The sequence below is a fragment of the Rhamphochromis sp. 'chilingali' genome, assembly GCF_963969265.1.
Source record: "Rhamphochromis sp. 'chilingali' genome assembly, chromosome: 3".
NCBI classification, from domain to species: domain Eukaryota; kingdom Metazoa; phylum Chordata; class Actinopteri; order Cichliformes; family Cichlidae; genus Rhamphochromis; species Rhamphochromis sp. 'chilingali'.
Window position 1 is genome coordinate 10,556,360 of NC_137931.1, and position 19,178 is coordinate 10,575,537.

The window sequence follows — 19,178 nt, forward strand, 5'->3', positions numbered from 1 at the left end:
TGCGCACATTAACGCTGTGGATAAAAACAACAAGTTCACCAGGGAAGACACAAAGGATAACTGTTTGCCTTTCCTGGACTGCGCTGTGCACATTGAAGAGAACGGCAAACTCAACATCGAAGTTTACCGGAAGCCCACACACACGGACCAGTACCTCCTCTTTGACTCCCATCACCCTTTGGAACACAAACTTGGAGTAATCAGGACCCTACACCACCGGGCAGAACATGTTCCCTCTAAGCCTGAAGGAAAAAAGAAGGAACACACACATGTAAAGGAAGCACTCAAAACGTGCGGCTATCCTAAATGGGCGTTCTTAAAGTCAGCAAAGAGGCACAGAAAAGAAGACCAGACACCAGCGAGGGAGGATAAGAAGGACAGACGCAACAACATTGTCATCCCCTATGTAGCTGGTGTATCAGAAAAACTCAGGAGGGTTTTCTCCAAGCATGACATCCCGGTGCATTTCAGACCCAGCAACACGCTCAGACAAAAACTGGTTCACCCGAAAGACAAAACGCCAAAACACAAACTTAACAATGTGGTGTATGCTGTACAGTGCAGCGAGGAATGCTCAGACCTCTACATTGGAGAGACCAAACAGCCACTTCACAAGCGCATGGCACAACACAGAAGAGCCACCTCCACAGGACAAGACGCAGCAGTCCATCTGCATCTTAAGGATAAAGGACACTCTTTCGAGGATGCCAATGTTCACATTTTAGACAGAGAGGACAGATGGTTTGAAAGAGGAGTGAAAGAAGCCATCTATGTCCACTGTGAGCGACCATCTTTGAACAGAGGCGGGGGTTTACGACACCAACTCTCTGCCATCTATAATCCAGTTTTGAGATCCCTTCCCAGACGCCTTAACGCCCACTCACATCCTGGGCCATCTGCCCTCAGGAATTCGCATGATAAGGTGTGGCCAGGTTTCACAATGAACACACCCGAAACTCTGGCTGATTGGGACCCACACCCAGTTACACACCTTGGCTCAGGCGATTAGAGGATCATCAGGGGGTCCTTTTGTCCCTCTGTGGGGGGTTTCTCCCACTAGGTTTATATCTGGGACTCTCCACCATTTGACCTTAGAACTGAAGAAGCTTCTCGGATGAGAGGTGAAACATCTTCAAGCAACTTAAAGAAGTCCAGACGCTTTTCTTTGCAAGCTCCTTTGACTACGATGACCTGGATGACTGAGAACCTTCACAGACATTGCTCACTAATATTAAAGAGGAAATAAGGAACGAACTGATGCTCTGTGAACTGCCTTCCTCCCTAGATGCGCTTTTGGCTTTGTGTATGTGGGTGGACGATCAGGTGAGCGCACATCGGAGCGCGCGCGTTCGGGGCATGCCCCGCTGGATTTTTGTGGGACCTCTACTGCTGCCCATGGGTCGTGTGACGCCGACACCGGGGATGGGGATGAACCCATGCAGCTTGGGCGCTCACGGCTGTCGCCCGCGGAGCGCCAGCGCCGCCTTGCCTCCAGTGAGTGCGTTTATTGCAGCCGTAAAGGCCACTCTGTCTCCTCCTGCCCGACGCTGGCAAAAGGGCGCGCTCACCAGTGATCGTGAGGGTGCTGGTGGGCGATCTGTCGAGTGAAAGCCCTCTCCCCAGACTTCTTTTGCCGGCTACACTGTGTGTTCGGACTGTTTCTCATTCTCTCTCCGTTCTCATTGACTCTGGGACTGAGCAGAACTTTATTGACACCTCACTCGCCGCCAAACTGAACATCGCCTTGGAGCCTCTGTCACGCCCTCTCCGCGTTCACGCACTATCGGGTCAGCGCCTGCCTGACATCACTCATGTTTCTGAATTTCTTTCATTATCTCTTTCAGGCAATCACACAGAAAGGATTTGTTTTTTTTTCGTTTAAGGCTCCTCTCACTCCGCTGGTTCTGGGTCACCCCTGGCTTGTTCTCCACAACCCGCATATCGACTGGGAGAAGGGTGCCGTGCTGGGTTGGAGTGTGGCCTGCCACATGAACTGCCTCCGAGCTGCGGCTTCCCCCGTTCCGCTCCCGCCCACGGCCTCGCCGTCGGACGCCCCGGACCTCTCGATGGTTCCGCGGGTTTATCATGATCTGCGGGATGTTTTTTGTAAGGATCGTGCGCGGTCCCTTCCCCCGCACCGCCCGTATGATTGTGCCGTCGATCTTCTTCCTGGAGCTTTGCTGCCATCTAGCCGCCTGTACAGCCTCTCCCGGCCTGAGAGGGATGCTATGGAGAAAGTGTGGGCTGTGGTGGAATGGCCTACTCCTCCTGATCGCCGCCAAGTGCAACGTTTTTTGGGATTCGCCAACTTTTACAGACGGTTCATTCGCGATTTCAGCAGGATCGCTCTCCCTTTTACTAAACTCACCTCTCCCAAAGTTCCCTTCCAGTGAGATTCTGCCGCTCAGCGAGCCTTCGCCCTGCTCAAGGACAGGTTCACCACTGCTCCCATACTCCGGCAACCGGACCTTACACGGCAGTTCGTTGTGGAGGTGGACGCGTCGGACTCCAGGGTTGGGGCAGTTCTGTCTCAACAGACGGACGGTAAGCTGCACCCGTGTGCCTTTTATTCTCACCGTCTCTCTCCAGCAGAGAGTAACTATGACATCGGGGACCGGGAGCTTCTGGCCGTCAAGCTGGCCCTGGAGGAGTGGAGACATTGGTTGGAGGGAGCAGCACAACCATTCATCGTCTGGACGGATCACAAGAATCTGGAGTACCTGCGCTCGGCTAGACGTCTCAATTCCCGGCAAGCCAGGTGGGTGCTGTTTTTCACTCGTTTTGACTTCATTATCACCTACAGGCCAGGAACACGGAACGTAAAGCCAGATGCCCTGTCCAGGCAATTCTCTATCACTGAGGAGGACTCGGACCCCGAGCCTGTCCTCCCGGCCGCCTGCGTAATTGGAGCCATCTCCTGGGAGATCGAGAGGCTCATCCAAGAGGCGCAGGAGACCGAACCGGATCCTGGCACTGGCCCATCTGGTCGCCTCTTCGTTCCTTCAGCCATCTGCTCTCAGGTTGTCCAGTGGGCTCACACCGCCCGCTTTTCATGCCATCCTGGGGTCCTCCGCACCTGCTCGTTCCTCCGACGCTACTTCTGGTGGCCCGCTATGGCTAGGGACGCCAAGGAGTACATAGCAGCCTGTTCGACCTGCGCCCGGAATAAGCTTTCGAACCGCCTTCCACCGGGTCTTCTGCAGCCTCTCCCTACACCAGCTCGACCGTGGTCCCATGTTTCTTTGGACTTTGTCACGGGCCTGCCGCCCTCCACTGGTAACACCGCCATACTTACCGTTATCGATCGTTTCTCCAAAGCTGCACACTTTGTCGCCCTCCCGAAGCTCCCCTCTGCCTTGGAGACGGCCCGGCTCCTCACCTCCCATGTGTTCCGTCTTCACGGGATCCCAGAGGACATCGTCTCGGATAGAGGGCCACAGTTCACGTCCCGTGTTTGGAGGGAGTTCTGCTCCGCACTGGGGGCCAAGGTCAGTCTGTCTTCCGGTTTCCATCCACAGAGTAACGGGCAATCGGAGCGGGCCAACCAGGAGCTGGAAGCTGCCCTCCGCTGTGTCGCTTCGCACAACCAATCGACCTGGAGTGAACAGCTTCCATGGATCGAATACGCCCACAACAGCAGCATGTCCTCTGCCACGGGCAAGTCTCCCTTCGAAGCGTCCCTGGGCTATCAACCGCCATTGCTCCCGGCCATCGAAGGTGAGCACTCCGTTCCTTGAGTGCAGGCTCACCTCCGCGGGTGCCATCGTGCCTGGCGGGCGACTTGGGCTGCCCTACTCCGTACTAAGGAGCGGAACAAGACCCTCGCTGACCGTCGCCGGACACCGGCCCCCGAGTACACCATCGGTCAACAGGTATGGCTGGCTACCTGTTTTGTGCCGTTACGGACTGAGTCGAAGAAGCTGTCCCCTCAGTTTATTGGCCCTTTTCCCGTTGAAGCCATTGTGAACCCTGTGTCTGTCCGCCTCAAGCTGCCGCGCAACATGCGTATTCACAATGTCTTCCATGTGTCTCAGGTCAAGCCGGTGCTCTCCAGCCCGTTGTGCCCTCCCTCCAGGGCCCCACCGCCCCCCCCCGGCTCGTGGATGGTCAGCTGGTCTACAATATCACCCGCATCATGGACTCCCGGTGCCGGGGTTTTCAGTACCTGGTTGACTGGGAGGGCTACGGGATAGAGGAACGGTCCTGGGTGCCTCGAGCTGCTGTCCTGGATAGGGCCATGCTCCGGGACTTCCACCGCGGGCATCCAGGTAAGCCTGGTGGGTCGCCGGGAGGCTCCCATTGAGGGGGGGAGCCTCCCGGTCTGGTCTCCGTGCCTGCCTAGTCGGCCCCACAAGGCTACATTTGCTGTTTCTGTTCTCTCCCTCTCTGCCTGGGCGGAGCTCACTGTGGGCTCCCGCCCTTGGCCCACACACACACCTGACAACAATCACCTGTCATCACCGGGAGCACTATTTGAGGCTGGAACACAGATCCTCTCGTCGCTGGATGATTGTACTACTGACGTTAGTGTTCTCACAGCTCCTGTGGACTTGTGCTTCATAATTCGTAATTCGTGATTTGTGATTAGTTGGTGACTTTCCTTCTCTTCTGCCTCAGATCTTCCCCCCCCCGGACCTGCGACCTCCCTGCCGTGTGAACGTGTGTGAGTGTGAGCAAAGAAGACGTGAGCGAGTGTGAGAGAGCTACCCTGTGATTTCCCCGGAGTTTTGGATCCCTTCACTGTACATATATTGCACTGGCACTGTAAATAAACTACACCTTGGAGACACCTAACCGCTCTGCGTTTGAGTCCCTGTAACCAGATCGTGACAAATGATGCTCATCGTGCAGAACACTTTGGTCTACATATAGTAGGGCATTCATTTTTACATAAGTCACAATTTATTTTTGTGCCTTTTTTTTAAAGATCATGTTGAAAAATATCTGTATATTTAAAAGGCACTGCACATATCTGTGGTGATCCTAAGGAAAGGTTGCTTCACTTTAGTAAAAGTGATGACAATTTAATGTAATAAAAGCGATTTTAGGAAACTTGTGAGTCAAACTGCCTCGTCCTTTTTCCTACTGGTTCCACCTTGGCTATCACCAGTAAAAAATACAGAGGTCGCTACTTTGACTCACCCATTAGTCTCTGATGTATTGTTTTGAAGCCAAAAGCGAAGCACTTCCACTATCGCCATCTTGGTTAAAAAGATCAAGTCAAGTGATTGGCCAATGACCAAGCAGTTTTAAACCACAGACCATCATTTTGAAACATGATGTGACCTAGACTGAAGAAATATACCTGCAATGTGTAACTGAACCCATAAACTCAGCAGGAAAGTGTTTACAGAGGTGAAGACAGAAAGCCATTTTCCCAGACTTCCATAGGACCTGTAGGCTTTTTGCAACCACAGCTATCACCATCTGTGGCCTTAAGATAAAATGCAGCTTTAAGGCACTTCCAAACTGGCTTCATTTATAATCCAGAAGCTATGCCCATGTTTTATACTATCAACTTGCTGACATGCCGACTACACTATAGGAGAAAGAGGAGGCTGTGCTGCTGTTGCTAACAGAGATCACGGCATTGTGCTTGTGAGGCTGGGACAGTTAAGTTTACCACAAAAGTTCCAACAGTTGTTCCAAGTAATTTCTCTGTGTCTTTCATGTTTTGTACCAGAAGAGAAAAGCATGTGTTTTTATATAGGGGAAGGGAACTTGTCCCCTGCTTCCCCCCTGAAATCACCACCTATGGATATTGAAGCCACATATATATGTACACACACACTCACACATTCACACATAATCAGAAACATGAGTGAGGTCTGTGGTTTTTAGTTTATGTTGCTGTTGCTCAGCTGAAACTCAGATTCACATGCTTAGTGTAGACCTTTGTATCACACAATGCTCATATTAAACCACTCGCACATGCACAAACACACACACAAAAACAGACATACACACACGTGCATACAAGTCTCAGCTTGTTTTGGAATCATTGCTATGACTTGACGCTACATGGCCCAGTACACATGGTTGCATATGGCATGAATGCAGGATTGTGTTGGTGTGTCTGTCTGTCTCTATATAAATGTGTATGTGTGTTTGTGTGTAGGCCTCCCTCTGCCCCCCCCATTAGAGTTTGCTGTTTCCATGCCTATTGAAGCCAGCATGTGCTTTTTCGATACCACCCACCGCCAAATTTCACAGCCGTGGCTAATTTGTCCCTGATGACGACGTCACACACTCCTACATGCCCACATTCACAGACACGCGTGCACTCCACCGGCTTTTTAAGCGTTCAGTCTGGGTGTGTCATCAGAATGCGGTCCTGCACAACGCGTTTGCAGTCACCAGCTCAGCTGCCACAGATCAATAATCAGTGTGAATGCAGGGCTTCTGCCTCCGTGAATCATCCATCAGACACGTGTGAACTTTGCATGAACACGTTGCATGAACACCCTCCCCAGCACTTCAAATGCACACACACACCTACACACCACACACAAACATACAAATGTGAGTCTAAGTGACACGGTGAATCATGGCTAAATCCCTTGGAGCTTTTTTCTTCTTTCTTTTTAGTGGGCTACATGATGTGTTCAAGGGGTGAGCAGGACACTGTTGGGGCTTTTAACACTGCATTGTCATGTACCCTGGCACTAGTGGGCTCCAGCTCCAGTTATATCCGCTGTGAGTGAGGTCGCACGCTTTGTCCTCCCCACACACGTGCACATCCAAAAAAGGTGCACAAGCACACAGGGGGATTTGTGTAACGGGATACACACACTTTTTCTCGGCAGGAGCTTGATCTTGCTGTCGGTTTGGAGAAAAGAGGCGGGGAGCCCCCGGAGTTTGGCCTCTTCTTTCCTCTCCTCTGCCGGATTCTTCCCAATTCTCCTCGCCACTGGTTTCTCAATCCTGCTACCCGCCCCCCCCACCACCCCCCATGACTCTTCATCCCTCATCTCTTTTTCTACTTCCACGCAACCTCCCTGCTCGCTCGCCTCCCATCTTAACGCAGAATGCTGTGGCGTGCCACTATCTGTCCTGCGCTTCTTCCGAGTTGCAAGCACATCTCACATGCAGCCTCTTTTTTGCTCCGTCACCCTACACGGCTATTTTTAGCCGCCTTGCTGCACCTACACAAATGAGCCAGAGCCTCCTCCAACTTAACAGGAATCTTATTATGCGCCGTGCATCACCCCTCGGAAAGTTAGACGAGAGGAGTAAATCTTTCTTTGATACAGTGAGCTTATGCCGCAGAGCGGGTCCCCAAATCTTCATCAGGATAATGTGACTGTTGTACCTCTGCGTTGTCCAGGTCTCCATCTCCTCTCACTTGGCTCACACTTGCTCTTCTTTGTGCATTAAGGCACCAAAATCAGCCAGGCATTTAAACTATGTCCTCTTATCTCTTTGCTGTCAATCACTGTTAAAAAGCGGAGTCTGCTCGTTAACCCAGAGGGAAGGGTTTAGGACATTCTCTCTCTTAGCCATGCTGTTTTTATTACACGTCCAGGCATTTGTCTGTTTTTTAACATGTGTCGCAGGGGTGCCAGCACCTGAGGGCATGAATGAGAGGATGACCTTTTGTTGCTGTCTCACTTTTATTTAATGTTGCTCAAGCTCCTCAGCGTTATGTATTTTTGGGTCGCTCACCTCGTTTGCCTCAGAAAAAGTACGAGCCTCGCGCTAAAGAATTTGCATAGGCCGACTTCACGGGTGGATTTCAATGAATGAATCCAGTGACCTAGAATCTCAAACACACCCAGAGTGCACAAATGAGGAAAACAAAAAGATATATCACATTAACATTCTGTTCATTCCGTACCAACACTAATAACAAGCTAGATATTTTAAGGCATCTTGGTTGAGGCCTGCCAACAGACGCTTGTTGTTCTTGGGGATAAAAGAAAATAATTGCCCAGTGATGTAAAAAGTAGGAATAAAACTGGTTCAAGCCTGCTTGGTGTTTCTAAGGGTGGTATAGCAGTGTTTCTCAAAAGTAAGACAGAATAATTTTTTTGCTAACAAAAACGTAACATACAATAGTTTGTAAATGATAAACTTCAGTATGTGAATTTAATTATACAAAGAAAAAAAATACTAAAATTGGACACCAGTCTAATAACTAATGTGCTAGCATGTGCAAGAACAATGCTAATATCAACATATGATCTTGATGTAAATGGTACTCTTTGCTAATGATATGCTAGCCTAAAATGTAGCACTTTTCAGTGGTAAGCATTGCTAGCTTTGTTTTAGATTTACTTGCTGCCTCGTTTTGACTCAGTATATAAGTAAACAATCAGATATTTAACTTGGAGATAGTTTGACATACTTTGATGTTTATGACAAAATCTGACCATCCAGTCTTCATCCAGTCTTATTTTGTTCAGTTAGGTAGCCTCCTTTTCCTGTTCTTATTTGACGGGAGTGGACTTGACATGGTCATCTTCTCTTCCTTGGACTGTTCTCTGTAAACCCTATAGATGGTTGTGCAAGAAAATCCCAGCAGATCAGAAGATTGTGAACAACAAGCCTGTATGACACCAACAACTATGCCAACATCACTTAAATCACCTTTCTTTTCCATTCTGATGCTCACTTTGACGGTCAATGGGTTTTCTTGACCATGTCTATTTTTGATTATTGATCATATTGTGCCGTACATGGAAGTTTATGACCAGAGCCTATATTCATGAAAATCTGTCCATGTTTCATGGTAAGTGCAATGGTAGCAAAATATCTTCAACATGGTAATGGCTAATTGTAATGATGCATGTGCTACTTCTATTCAGAATATCAAGGTAGAAAGTAACATCATATTAAGTTACGAAAATATTCTTATTTGTAATTAGTAAGAGGACAAAGGTTATTGATTTAATAAAATAATAATAAAACTTCTGGTTGCAAAAAGGTTACATATTATTGTTATTATTATTATCTCAATATAAAAAGCTTACATCAAGAATGCAACATTGATTCTGTTGCTTTTTGCGTCTTTCTCTTGGTGAAAGTTTCTGGACAACCCAGGTAAGCAAAGCCACTGAGACAAATTTGAGTGCAACATTATCAAGGGTAGAATAGCTTACAAGGAGCTGTCTCTAGACAGGCTCCATTCATTTGGCAGCGTGCACTGCCTCTCTCTACCAGCCTAATTAATGCATGGAGTCTGCCAGGCCTGCGACCAGCCGACAGTGCCGAAGTGGGTGGCCATGTCGTTGGACAAAAACACCTTTCACTGCGAGAAATCCAACAATAATTTCCTTTTGAAACATGAGTCATTTGTCGGAAGGGTTATCAAATTAAGTCACATTACACCGATGATGTGAAATTTGTACTGGAACAATCTTAATTAATGTTGCACATTTAAATATAAGTTGAGCTTGTATTTCAAAAGTAACCTACCTAACATTGTGTAATGGCTCTCTGTTGATTTGTTTGCCATTTCAATCATGTCAAATTGTAAAATATTAGAGGTTTTAAACTGTTGTGGCTGAGGCTACCTCATCAAAAAACCCACCAGACTTTAAATGAATCGGCAAAATGCTTCTTTAGGTGCTTTGATTGTGGATAAAACTGAAGGAGAATCTCATAAAAATGGCCAGCATTACATCCCCAATAACAGAGATATTGCCTATAAAAAAGTTGTCTTTGGGTAATGGCTTTGAGGAAAGGAAGATTCGCTCTTAATGGCTATTTTCAAGTGCAGCTCAGAACATGCAAAAATGAGCTTAGTTGCTACTTTTTTCTCCTTTATCATGCTTCTCAAGGACTCTGTCATTAAGCACAAAGGCACATGGAGGATTACATAATTTAAAGTTTATTACACAAGAACACAAGCTACAGGTAAAGAGCAGTCACTTTGACTTCTAGGTGGCTTTGTGCTAAATCATGGATAAAATGGAACGGTACAGTGATGAGCCCCATTCCCTTTTGTGTCAAGATAATGAGGCACTGCAAGGTTATGCATAGGATTACTTTAATAACACAGAGGGTGTTTTCCTATTATTCTGACTTCATAAAGAAAGCTGGGTTATAAGGCCATGCTTAAGGTGACTCTTTGGTTCGTCTTTCAGGGGCTATAAAACTTTGTGCCAGTGCGTGAAAATGTCAGCTGTCAATTAGAGACAAATGAATGAAATATTGGTGTTACCAGGTTCCCTCGCTGTGCACTCAGTACACAGTTAGTCAGTGAGATGAGGGGAGAGGGAAGCCAGCTGCACTGTAATATACAATTAAGAGCTTCAGTGTTCTGTGCCAAAATGTAAAATGAAAGATTGAATGGAACTGGGAAGCGTGTGAACCACGGTGTCCTAAGAAGGGGCTGTAATGTTCAGCCTCTGAGGTTTTGACACCTTAGCTGGCTGCCATTTTAAATAAAAATCTGCCTGAACAGGCTTTTGGAGCAGTTCAGTCACTGCTGTACTACTTTTGGCTTCTAAAAGTATGAAGGGATCCAGATGCCTGCTATACTTCAGCAGTTTTATTGCAAGAATTTGGTTCAAAAGATTTAGAAGTTGTTCAAAAAATGAATGGAACATTTTTTAATCAGAGTACAGCACCAAATCAGTTCAATTTGTGGGATATTGATCTGGTCAGCTAAGCAGCAGAGGGGGTTGTTAATCTGTTTCAGCTGCTTTGGTGTTAATGAGCAGGAGCACTAGTGGGGCAACAATGAGACACCTCACAAAACAGGAACGGTTTTACAGCTGGAGGCCACTGGAATTTTTCCCTCCTCATCTCTTCTGTCTGCCTTTTCACTAGTTTTGCATTTGGCTAATGTCAGTGTCACTGCTGGTAGCATGAGACGATACCTGAACCCTACAAAGGTTGCACAGGTAGTCCAACTCTTCCAGGATGGTGCATCAATACGTTTCATTGCCAGAAGGTTTGCTGGGTCTCCCAACACAGTCTCAAGAGCATGGAGGAGATTCCAAGAGACAGGAAGTTAGTCTAGGAGAGCTAATCAGGGCCATATAAGGCCCAAACCCATCAGCATAACTGGTATCCTCTCCTTTGTGTGAGGAGGAACAGGATGAGCACTGTGGAGCCTGATTGGCATTTTTTGTATTCTATGGTGAATGCCAGATGTATCACTGTGCTTTTCACAGATGAGAGCAGGTTCACCCTGAGCACATGTGACAAGTGTGAAAGGGTCTGAGAAGCATGGAGATTGTTGTACTGCCTGCAACATCCTCCAGCATTAACGGTTTGGCGGTGGATCAGTGATGGTTTGTGGAGACAAATCCACAGAGAGATGACTAGACCTCTACAGGCTAGGCAACCACACCCTGACTGTCATTAGGTATTGGGATGAAATCCCTGGACCCACTATCACACAATACTGGTGCAGTGGGTCCTGGTGTCTTCTTGATGCAGGACAATGCCTGACTACCTGTTCCAGTTCCTGGAGGAGGATCAGACAGTCCAGGAGCTCAGTGATGCCCTGGTCCAGAACTGGAGGAGATCCCCTAGGACACAAGTCATCGTCTCATGAGTTCTGGTGAGTGAAATTCTTCTATTTTAATCACCTTTTGCATAACCCGAATTTGTTTCTGCATGTTGCTCCACTACTGTGTACAGATGCAGCAATCAACACTGTTAGCATTAGCTGATATATTCACCCTCCTGTCCACATATCAGTAGTTCTGGTACTTCAGCTATTCTGACTGCAGCCAAAATGTCGAGGCTTCAAACCAATAAACAGAATAAAGAAACTTATCAACAGAAACCAATTTTCAGTGTTTTCTTTTACTGTAGTTCTTTGTTATGTAAATTCCTAAACTTCTAGGGACCAGGATTTCAAAACAGATTGCAAGATATGAAATATGTGGAATTTATATACATGTCACAGCTTTTCTTCTATTGCTTGTTTCTTCTTATCACAGCTTAGTTCCTACTGGAGCAAAATATAAAAAATAAATAAATAAAAAAAATCCAACAATAAATGGAAATCTAAATTTTTATCATATGACATGCCTCATGTTATTGTTTTTTTTTTTTTTTTTTTTTTTACCAAACATTATTTGTCCTGCAAACTTATTTTGTTATTTGTGTCATTTCTTGCTCATTAGTTTCTAAATGGTATTTTGCATGGTTTCATCACCTTATTCACTTCCAGTACTCTTGGCATTGTAATATAGCTGCAATCTATGTTAGATTTCTTTGAATGTTGTAATAAAAAACTTGCAGCCCTGCTAGGAAATTTAAAGGTAGTAATGCTGCAAATCTATCCATGTGATGCTGGATGTGCAGCAACATGAATATTTGTCCAAGTCTTGCAAATTGCTTGTATGGATTTTAAAGGATAATTACAGCATGTGTTCTTTAGAGAAAAAATATGTTCCAAGCTATCTGGCTGAAATACAAAGTATTTGTAACAAACCCATGAACAGATCATCTAAAGTACTGCAACACTGAACAACTGCACCTGGAAATGCCCACTCACAGGTAGCTCAACAATTTTATAATGTTGCATTGTGCCAGATTTGAGTCATTTCTATCACAGCATGAGCCCACATTGTTGAGGTGCAGTTTGTCACTGTCCAAGTCTGCTTCATACTGGTAGTTGTTGTGCAAAAATGCTGTGCAAAGACCTCATTTAATTATCTCCCCCCACCATTTATGATCAAATGAAATACTGTCCTGGCTTTAAAAGAGATTTTCCATAGAAAAACAAGGATGTGACCATGCTGTACATTTTTCTGTATTATTCCCAGACAGACACGTTCGTTCATCCCTTCCCATTTGTGTCAGGTGATTGGCAGTAAGCAGAGTGTAATGTAATGCAGCGCTGATATGAAGACACTCAGCCGTGGCACAATGAAACACCGATTAAACAAACTGACAAAACAGAAATGAAGGCTTTCTGTTTACTTTGATGGATTTTCAAGGCAATTTTCAAGTTGTTTCGAGTAAAGAACTGAGTGGCAGCAAATAGCTTATTCTGAAGGGAAGAAAACAAGCCTGGATATCTGGAGGGGAAAAATCCTTTAAGCCTGCAAGCTCCATGATTGATTTTTTTTTTTTTTATTAATTCCATGCTTTGCAACTCAGAGTGACTCTGTGCCACAATCATGGGCTTACAGTTTTGAATGTGGAAAAAAACTGTTTAAAGAAAACAAAAATTAGGGTAAATTTATTAATGGGCTCCTAAATGACGTCCTCGAGATTAAGTGTAGGTAGTTAGACGACGATTACCCTTTGAATCAAGACCTCACGGAGAAGAACCACTTATAGCGAGCAAGCGTCTTTGTTAGAGAGTTTTGCTCTCGAGATTTACCTAAAAGACTCGTGGAGAACCAAGTGAGGGTTTTCTGAGGACACCCAACCCCCTCCACACAACGTGATCTGAGTGATCTCCCTGGAGGGGGATTCTTGATTTGAAAAAGATCTGTTGATAATGAGGCACCGAATAGATAAAGCAACCTCAGGGGAGCAGTTAGGTGATAAATATCTTCACCGGAGCTCAGAACATGCTTGGCATGACCAACACTGTGTTAGTCTTTAATGAACACAAACAATAAAATCACTCCTGAACAGAAACTTTGGTAAAGAACAAGTAAAACCAGGATTTTCTGTCTTGTAACAATGAGTTCTGAAAGGCTTACAACTCTGAAGTAAACATTTATTTGTAGGAATTGATCAGCCCTCACAGATAACAGTGTTTAGTAGCTTCCCATCTGCCATAATGGCTAGGGGTATCTGCAAGCTGCTCTAACAGGTTTTCAGGTTCTGGTTCAGTTTCAAATAGACATTTATTTCAAGTTTATCAGGTAGAAAGTGAGAAATAATGGGAAATACAACAAGGAATTAAAGTTGTATTAAAATATTGTAGTTTTGAAGAAATATGCAAAAGTAATTCAACAGATCAACCAGTGTAAACTTTTTTTTCCCAAATCAACTTAAAAACTCACAATTTATAAAATTAAGGTAGTGTGCACTTAATCTGCAAAACTATTATAAAATATTTTAAATAATAATCATCAGTTTCATCAAGTGAAACAAATAATTTTCAGTATAAATTTCTATTCTGTGCATCATATTATCTTGATATGCTCTCAATAATATTGCAGAGTGGGCATGTTGGAAAACTTATTTGCTATATTATCACAAACAGATTTATATAACTGACAACTTGAGCAACTGTAAATTAATAGCAGACTAATAGCTTACTGACTCTGTCTGTCACCATCTTAAAGCAAAAAAGCCACTTTATGACTTGCAGTCAGAAACCATTTTTTAAGCAATCTCCATCCCTAACATTATTGCTAAGAAATCACAAGATAAAGTTGTGTGAAATTCGCACAACTTTATCTTGTCATTTACGTCACACTGTTAAACTCGGTCACTGAGCACACCCTAGATTATTCTCCTGTGATTGATAAGTCATTATCAGCGCATATGTGCATTTTAAGGGATACTGATCTGACCAATTTCACATCTGCCTCGTGCTAGTGACCTTCTGTTCACACTGTGAGCTTAATATTTCAGTGAGGAAAAACTGAAATATGTGGGAAATACTGGACTCCTGTGACATTTTCTTCCTTTTGAACTATTCTTGCAGATCGAAAAGATGATTTTACTATACCCCCCCAACTGCATCAGGATTTAACATCATCATGTAACCGAGTGTAACACCTTGCAGCAGCAAAGCTTTTGGTTGTTAGCTAAAATTGTATATATGTGTATAATGTTTTAGCTAACAATAATATGTGTGGGTGTGTGTTTAAAAATCTGTGATCATTTCAACAGTGAAACTTTAAAATGTATCTTCTCATTGCAGTGAATCAATTGTGACTTAACAGTTTGTACTGAGTGTCACGCACAGTCAAAAAGGGAAAAGGAAAGTTCCATGGCATCATATCAATGATGTGTCACTTCTCAACTGATTTTTAAAGATTTCTGTCATGAGTGGGAGAAAGCAAGTGTGAATTGTGCGGACTCAGGCCGTGGACCGTTAACATGTGATTCACACAATCTGCTGTACGGTGCAGAGCAGAGAGTAATACAGCCTCGGGGGAAAGGGAAGAAATGTGGGCGATGAGGGCTGCCGTGCAGAGTTCATGTACATCTTGTTTAAAAAACAACTCTCAAGCTGTTAGTAGGCCCACAGCTACATACTAAATCCATTCTTTAACTAAACACACTAAATGGCATTCCTGCAAACTTGGGTAGTTCAGTTATATCCGGTGAACATAAATAAAACAGTCTGAACGATAAAACAGCCAAGATCCTCTATTTAGATCTTACCAGAAGTTGTTGAAGTCATTGTACCATAAGTGGAAATTCTACTGCCAATCATCCAGACTGCTAGCTGGCCACTACCAAATAGACTTTCCTTTGATTTGTCTTTTAAATGCCCAGCACCCCACAATCAACTTTTGCAGCTGCAAAACCACTTCGGGTTGTCTAGAAGTCTATGGGAAAATGATCTCTCTGCACCCTTGCTTTAATACTACAATTAACGCTTTCCTAATGGGCTCATTTGGTAGTTTCAAGTGAACATAATTTTCTAAGTTATGGTTCTCATTTATCTCGGTCAATGAGCAAAGATGGAGATGGTGAAAATCAGCAAGAGGTTTCAAGAACTCCTCGTGTCTCTTTGCCACGTTCCAGATACCCCTGAACTCGGATGTAAATGACAAGACAAAGCTGTATAAACGTAATATTTTCACTCAGATTTCGGAAGTTGGGAGTGACGTCAACCCTGAGTTCCAACATCAGAGCGTCCGGAAAAGTGAGGAAAAGCAGGATTTGTTTGGGTTCTTAGCAAGGTAGAAACATTTGTGTGTCACTCGCAATACAGCATAATAACTTAAAAATCCTTAACACAGCTGCAGCATAGCCTGGTGCTTTGTGTATGGCTTATTTAGTGAGTCACAAATACACAACAGTGGCAGTACAGATAAAAGGTTTTACAGTTTTACTACTGTTTACATTCAGTGCAGTAGTCATCATGGACTGCATGTTAACTCGGGAGTTGCTGGTGGTAGTCTGATTTTCTGAGAGGGAAATTCGAGTTGATGGGTTGTTCCAGATTAAACTGGCTGACTAGGAACTTGGAAATTCCGACTGCTGACTTATTAAATATACACTTTTTATCGGTTATTTAGCGCTAATTAGCAAATATCTTTGGATTTATTGATGGACCATTTCAGCCTCTACATTGTAACTTCTGGTTTTTGACAACCAAAATGCTGACACTGGGCCTTTCAAGAAACCAACATCTGTATCCATAAAGTGCAATGCTGTTAACTGATTTTAAGCAATCAGCAAATACTGACAGAATCCAGTGGGTGTTGTTAGAGTGGTTGCATCCATCTTTTATGTACAGTCTACAGTGTGAAAACAACTCCTGTATTTTCATTTCCTTTGTCATCAGCAGCTCCACACGGCTCCAACAATTACCCGATCCTTTGCATCACCATCATCTGGATGTTGCCAGAGAAAACAGCAACAACTTCATTTGAGAACTTTTCTTGATGAGAACCAAAAAAAAAAAGAAAAGAAATGGGGCATTGCTATAGCTACCTTAGAGGTTCATTTTCTTTTCCTTTTGAATACATACACGACCATGGGGGGAAAGGAGCCCTCTGTCAGCTCATTGCTTTCATCTAAATCAAAATTATCTGGCTGAACTGAACTGAATTATCATTGGAGACGAACCACTAATGACTCAGGATCTCTGAAAAAAAGAAAAACACAACACACACACACACACACACACACACACACTCCTGCACACAAGCTCAAGTAGTGGAATAACACTCTAAAAGAGCTCATTATTATGATCCTCACTCCTTCTACTGTACACGCAGCTATCATTAAGCCTGCATTTTGGATATAATGACCTTGTGTTGTTACATGGCTGTCACGGGTTATATCAGTAATGGTCCTCAAGCCACCGTCTCTCACAAGTTAAGGACACACATGTGTACACGCACACACACATACACACCATCGGTGACAGTATTTTCCCCCAGTCATCCCCAGAGGACCAGAGGGCCATCAGCCAAGTAGCGCTGTCTCGACACCTTGTCACAACCCTTGGTCTGAGTGGCACGAATTGTGTCTGTACATGTATGTGCGCGCGCATGATTTCCTCAGACGTGGCGAGCCATATCAATGTGACACAGCCAAGTGCAGAGCTGATTGCGGCAGTATCGCTAACAGGATGTTTGACGGCGGTGAGCGTGCCATGGAGAAGGTCATTTACATCAAGTTGTGCTTGATGTAAATTGGACCATTTTCAATTGCCTATTAGATAACTTGGTTACATCACTGATTCTGTGGGATCTATTTCCCGCTTCACTGATCAAGAGGAATAAAGAGGAGACTAGCATAAAGTAAAGGCGGTGGGGGGGTTGAACCCGTTGTCAGTTTCCACTTTTCTAACGATTTTGTCACAGATTGCTTCACATAACCACCAGTGATGTGGTGCTGAGGGTTAATTCTCCAACTTCATAAATTAAAATTAGGATTAGTTCCAGAGTAACAGCTCTGGACCATAAAATAGCAACTAACGGGGGGGGGGGGTTCAGTAGCCCTCTGTATTTCCTTTGATGTCGTCGCTTGATCATGCAAGCGAGCAGCAACCAACTGTAATGTAGAAATACATTCTGGGTGACACATCCGTTTTGCCTCCTAAATGTGCCTCAGATCAAAGGAAGCACATAATTTTGTTTTTGACTCCCAACTTTAACCGCTCCTAGGTCCACTGTGCATAATCCATTTTAAGACTTATTCACACTGTGTACCTTTCGGCTGAACAGCGGGTTATGGAGGTGGGAGGGAGCATTTTGTCTTCCTCCACTGTTTCTTTTCCAGTTTAGTCACGGCTGCTCAGGAAGGCCAACTAAAGCTCCCTGTCCTTTCCTATAAGTCTGAGATAGGGAACAAAAGGAGCAATTCATTAAATATTTCAGGACGGTGTCTTCCTTCGTAATCTCTCAGTATCTCAGGTGGAGGCTGTGTGTTAATGGCGCGGAAGCACATATGCACACAGTGGCTCAAAGAATCTGGAATGTTCCAGCAGTTGGAATTATTAACGACATGAAAGTGAACAGAGTGGCTTGTATGTTTTGTTTGGGAAATTACTTTATTCCAAAGTGACGTGCTGTAGCTTTTGAGCTTTTTAAGTTTTAAGTTTATTATAATATTTTGCTTACAGGATAAAGCACCTTTAGGCGACTGTTGTAAAAATATTTACACTCTGGTACTTAGTTATGGCGTCTTAGGGACAGCCAGCAGTTACAGCTGTATGCTAGCTTTGACCGGGTTCATGTTAGCTAATTCAAGATGCTGAACTCTGGACTTTGTGATGCTGGTGACTTTTCTAATGCAATTATCTAACAACCAATAGAGGCTGGTGTCCAGTTCATTGTACATTGAAATTTTTACTGAGTGAAACTGTGTTGTTTAATGGTACTAACTAGCTAGTGCTAATTAGCAGTTGTCTGTGCTAGTACAAGTTCCTTACCCATTTGTTAAGTGATGGCATAACGACCCCAATTCTGGCTCGATCCTCTCATTTCTCACAGGAATTACTCGGCATTTTAGGCCTCTTCAGCCTCTTATTAATGCTAAGTGTTTGAAAATGATTGATGATCATGAAGGGTCATGGGTTTTTGGTATCTTTCACATCAAATATTTTAATAAATCAGAACATAATCACCCTCAGACCAAAGGAAGATTTTCATATAGGAATTTAGGTTTTGCTCTTGGCATAATCCAAACCACATAGCAACATGTAAATGAATAATCTCTTTGAGCATGGGCTCATCTTAGTCATCTTAAATCATGTAGGTCATCATCACCATCTTCATCGTACTATGATGGCCATAGCATATGTATGACTGTATGTTTGGTCTCTTTTTAGATAATTGCTTCAATCTGTGGAGGTGACTGTAGTAGTAAGTAATTTAGCACAAATTACGCTATTTAGGCTTATGATTTACAGATAGATCAGAGTTTACAAATAACAGAAAAGTTATGTATGATAATCGGTGTAAATAGCTAACAATTATACATGTTCCAAATTGTATATATCTTTTCTTTAAATTCTCACCTGTATACAAGTACAAGATTCTGTTTTCCCACTCACAAAGAATCCAATCTGCTCCTTCTGGAAACCACTTCTAAACTGCCCAGTTTCCAGACCAAAC

General features: G+C 44.2%; 1 long non-coding RNA gene across 1 annotated transcript in view; it reads left to right on the forward strand.

Annotated features, from left to right (window-relative positions):
• Nucleotides 1-11,331: 11,331 nt before the first annotated feature.
• Nucleotides 11,332-19,178, forward strand: part of LOC308394275 — a 37,146-nt gene continuing 29,299 nt past the window's right edge. Inside the window, exon 1 of the long non-coding RNA XR_013971154.1 lies at nt 11,332-11,515. This is a non-coding gene — a long non-coding RNA (uncharacterized lncRNA). The remainder of the gene's footprint in view (nt 11,516-19,178) is intronic.